Source organism: Cynocephalus volans, chromosome 5 (assembly GCF_027409185.1).
Source record: "Cynocephalus volans isolate mCynVol1 chromosome 5, mCynVol1.pri, whole genome shotgun sequence".
Classification (NCBI taxonomy): domain Eukaryota; kingdom Metazoa; phylum Chordata; class Mammalia; order Dermoptera; family Cynocephalidae; genus Cynocephalus; species Cynocephalus volans.
Genome location: NC_084464.1, coordinates 57,423,051 through 57,427,936, shown reverse-complemented (window position 1 = coordinate 57,427,936; position 4,886 = coordinate 57,423,051).

Sequence of the window (4,886 nt, the reverse complement as noted above, 5' to 3'; positions counted from 1 at the left end):
GCCCGAAAGCAGAAACAAAAAGCGGATCCACAAGGCTTCTGGGTAATGTAGTCTGCCGGGCTTTGCGACTTCTCTGATTGGCCGGCAACGAGATGCCCTTTGCGTCTCCGCCCTCGGTCTCCATGGTAACAGGGCGTGTTCCCTCCCACCAGGTCCAGACCCTGCATTTTTTCCTGCAGTGGCCTAGAGCCTGGACTTGAACAGAAGTGGAGGTGGGAGGGAGCGGTGATGTAAAAGTCACCTAAAAATTGGGGCGGGGAAAGGAAGCTATAGTTACGAAGGAGAACTAGCTGCAAAAGTTGGAGCAAAAAGGTTGGGAGGCCCGCGGGTGCCCTAACCCACAGGGAAGGGAGCAGGTACCAGTGCAACACGACTTTTTCACACTTCCCTGACTCCTGAAGGTGCTGGACAGAAACACGGATCTAATTTCCCCGACAGTGATTATTATCCTAGGTTGCGTTGCTCTTTTCTTATTCCTTCAGAGGAAGAACGTACGTAGACCCCTGTGTATCAAGGGCTGGATTCCTTGGATTGGAGCTGAATTTGAGTTTGGGAAAGCGCTTCTAGAATTTATAGAGAGAGCAAGAATCAAGGTACGTGGCGTGGCAGGCGGGGTTTCCGAAGGAGATAATGTTTTCTTTTTTATCATCTTTTGTTGGACGTCAAGCGCAATGTTAGAACGCGGAGAACATATCTGCGTCCCGCAGTTAAACGATCTAGTCATTTATGATCTATGTATTCCTATTGCAATGCCCATTCTCGAATAAATATCGTTCTCTTTTACAAAGCCTCTCTCTCTGTTGTTTAGGACGACAGATTCCTCTCCTAACAATCAACAACTATGTCCCATGCAAGGTTTCGTGAAAGAAATGAAATACACTGCAGCTTGCACCTGCCCTCTGGAAGTAGAGATTAACTTTTAAGTGCTAGTAACTTCGTCATAGTTAAATTCTAAGTGTATACTTATTAACTAAATGTTTGCAATCATTGTAAAGGACGGGAATGGAATACAATTTAAATTTGTGAAAATAAACAACAAATTCATATCCAAATCGGAGTTAACATCAGGATGTTGTAAAAATTGCTTGCAGAGTTGGTCTTCACAAATTTAACGGGGGCACTGGATTTCAGCTGGTGTTATTGGATGATGATGCGTTCCATTTTCACTGCACCCTGAAGAGATTAGTAATCATGGTTGTAGGAGATGTTTTTGTCCTTAAAGTGTCTTTCAAATGTGTGAGCGCTTTAGGGAATAGGTCTTTTGTTAACCTTTTAATTTTTATTGAGTTTCCAGCCACGAAGATTTTATGGCACTTGATTGTCTAATGAATTTGTATGACATTAATCATCGTCATTGTTACGTATTATAATACTTTCTACTGTGACTCATTCTCCACATAGGTTTCTATCTGGTTAACCCAATTTACAGAATAATTTTATACATAGTAGCTTAGTATTTATCATGATCATTTACCTTTAAAATCTTTGAGATTGCAATTTAGTAAAAAACTTGAAGCATACTGAAGATGAATGCTAAGATGAAAGTAAGAATAACTGAAAATATCACACCAGAAATAAACACTGTAAAAACTTTAGTGTATATTATTTTGGCTTTTTTTCCTATACATTTACATATAACTTATCAGACAACAGTGGAATAATACTGTGTAGTGGAATGAATTATGTCCCTCCAAAACTGATTGAAGCTTGAATTGTGTCCCCCAGGTTTTATGTATTAGAAACTCAGCTCCCACTGTGACTTAAGAGGGCGGGAAATCCTATTATGGTAATCAAAAGGTGGAGCCTTGAGGAGGTGACTGGATTATAGGACCATGAAGTAGTGAATGGATTAAAAATGGTGGTCAGGGATGTGGTTCTGAGCCTTTAAAAGAGGAGGAGAGTCTATCTCTCTCTCTCTGCCTCTCTCTCCCTCCCTCCCTCCCTCCCTTCATCTTCCCCTTCCTCCCTCTCCCCCCTCACTCCTTCTCCCCCCTTCCATCCCTCCCCCTCCCCCCTCCCCTCTCTCCTCAGATGAGACTTTGGACTTTTAAGTTGGTGCTGGAACAAGCTAAGACTTATGGGACTGTTGGGTTGGGATGATTGTATCTTGTATGTGAGAGGGGCATGAGTTTTGGGGAGCCAGGGGCAGAATGATAGAGTTTGGATGTGGCAGTGTTGGGAGCTGTTTGAGTCATGGGAGTTGATCCCTCATGAATGGATTAATGCTCTTCCTGGGGGAGGAGGGCCTGAGTGAGATCTTGCTCTATTAGTTCCTGCAAGAGCTGGTTGTTTAAAAGACCCTGGCACCTCCCCTCTCATTCTCTCTTGCTTCCTCTGTCCATGTGATCTGCTTTTACCCGCAGCTGGCTGCTGTTTTCTACCATGAGTAGAAGCAGTCTGAGGCCCACACCAGATGCAACTGTCCCAGAATAGTAAGCCAAATAAACCTCTGTTCTTTATAAATTACCCTGTCTCGGGTATTCTGTTATAGCAACACAAAACGGACTAATACATACTGTAATACTATTTTGTGTGCTTTTGGATTTAACATAATGTGAATAATTTTCCCATTTCATTAACTAGATCACTGAACCTTTTTTTTTTTAATGGCTACATTTCATCATATGAGGTTATGTAGTTGATTAGTAGGCTTGGTGGGAAATTGCATCTAAATGGAAACTGTGTAAGACAGTGCTTATGGCATATCGAACCTTCAGGAAGCAATTTCTAAAATTCCTTTATGAGCTATTACCCTCAGCTTCTCCTGTCCCTGAAGAAGGCAGAGAAGAGAAAACTTTGATGACCACAAAATTCTTCCCTTTATTTTAATTTAATCTTTGAATAGATTGTGCATTTATATAGTTCAGAAATTTTAAAATATAAAAGTTACAGTGAAAAGTCCCTCCTATCCAGTCTTACCCCTCACTCCCAATCTTGGTGACACTGTAATTCATTTCTTACATATCCTTTCATAGTTTCTTTCACCACATACAAGCAAATACACCCATAGATTCTTATTTTCCACCTTTTCTAAGCAAAATGCACCATACTGTTTACAACTGTTCTTTTGTCAACAGACATCGAGATCTTGATGTATTGGTACCATATATAACCACTAGTTCTTTTTTTTAAAGATGCATGGATAAAACTAAATTTATATAAGTTCCCTCATTGATAGACATGTTGTAGTGAGATTTCTGAGATAACGTGATCATCACCTCCTGATATCCACTCCCTTGTGTAATCACCTTCCCTGGGGTATCAACAGAACCTAGTAACTCACTTCTAATGAATAGAATACGGCATAAGTGATGGAAAGCTACCTCTGTGATTAGGCTTTCATCTTGATAGCAGACTTCCTGGCTTGCATGCTTTCACAAAGAGATCTCCTATGATGGAGAGGTCCACAAGGCAAGAAACAGAGGGAGGCCCTGGCCAACACCAGTAAAGAAAGAACTGAGGCCTTCAATCCAATAGCCTGTGGAAAACTGAATTCTGCCACCAACCATGCTAGCTTGGCAGTCGATCCTACCCTAGTTGAGCTTTGAGATGGCTAGAGCCCAGTCTTTATTAAGTTCTGTTACAATAGAAAAACACATATTGCAGCCTAATACTTTGTACCTAGGAAATGAGATAGAGGATTTCATTTACACTTCAAACTGTGCCTGGTTATGTCAGTCTTATGTTGATTATGATTTATAATTCTTTAAGCATGAGACCTTGCTAAAATCTCTGGCACTCTGACTAGGAAAGTTATTTTAAAGATGTAAGTAGTATGTGCCCCAGGATGACCATCTGCAGCTATCTAAGATTCTCTATTAGGTGAAATAATAGAAATACTATTTGGAAACAATGTCCCAAAGTGTACTAGGATGAACTTGGGTATTTTGCAAAAAGAATATTCAATAAATATTTTAAGTGAACTGTTGGAAAAATATTGGCTCAAATTAAACATCATGATTTCTCAGGTTCTATTGAGGGAGATGGTGTCTGCCTTCCACCAACACTTGTAGAATGAAAATTCCAAAAATATGGGCATAGGATCCAGCTGCCAAGCAGCCTCCTAAAAGACAATTTTTCCTACATTAAAATAGTTTATAGACAACTTTTGCAGATCCTGCAGACATCAAAAGAATAATCCTACGTACATAAATTTAACAACATAGATGAAATGGACCAATTCCCGGTCATTTTACAGTATTCCCTTTATTCTACAGGAAAAACATAATAAGAAAAAAATTGAAATGTGATACTTTAAAGTGGAGGGATTCTTGCCAGCATTTGTTATTCTCTGTCTTTTTCATAATAGCCAGTCGAACTGGGGTGAGATGATATCTCAATGTGGCTTTGATTTTCATTTCCCAGATAATTAGTGATGTTGAGCATTTTTTTTTTCATGTATCTATTGGCCATTTGTATGTCTTCCTTTGAAAAATGTCTGTTTGGCTCTTTTGCTCATTTTTTAATTGGGTTACTTGTTTTTTTGCCATTGACTTATTTGAGTTCCTTGTGTATTCTGAATATTAATCCCTGGTCAATTGTGTAGTTTGCAAATATTTTCTCCCATTCTGTAGATCTGTAGATTTTATTCTCACTCTGCTGATTCCTTTGCTGTGCAGAAGTTTTTTAATTTGATATAATCCCATTTGTTTATTTTTTCTTTTGTTGCCCGTGCTTTTGAGGCCTTATTCTTAAGGTCTTTGCCCAATCCTACATCCTGAAGTGTTTCCCCTATGTTTTCTTCTAGGAGTTTTATAGTTTCAGGTCTTACATTTAAGTCTTTAATCCATTTTGAGTTGATTTGGTATATGGCGAGAAGTACAGACCTAGTTTCATTCTTCTACACATGCATATCCAGTTTTCCCAGCACCATTTACTGAAGAGGC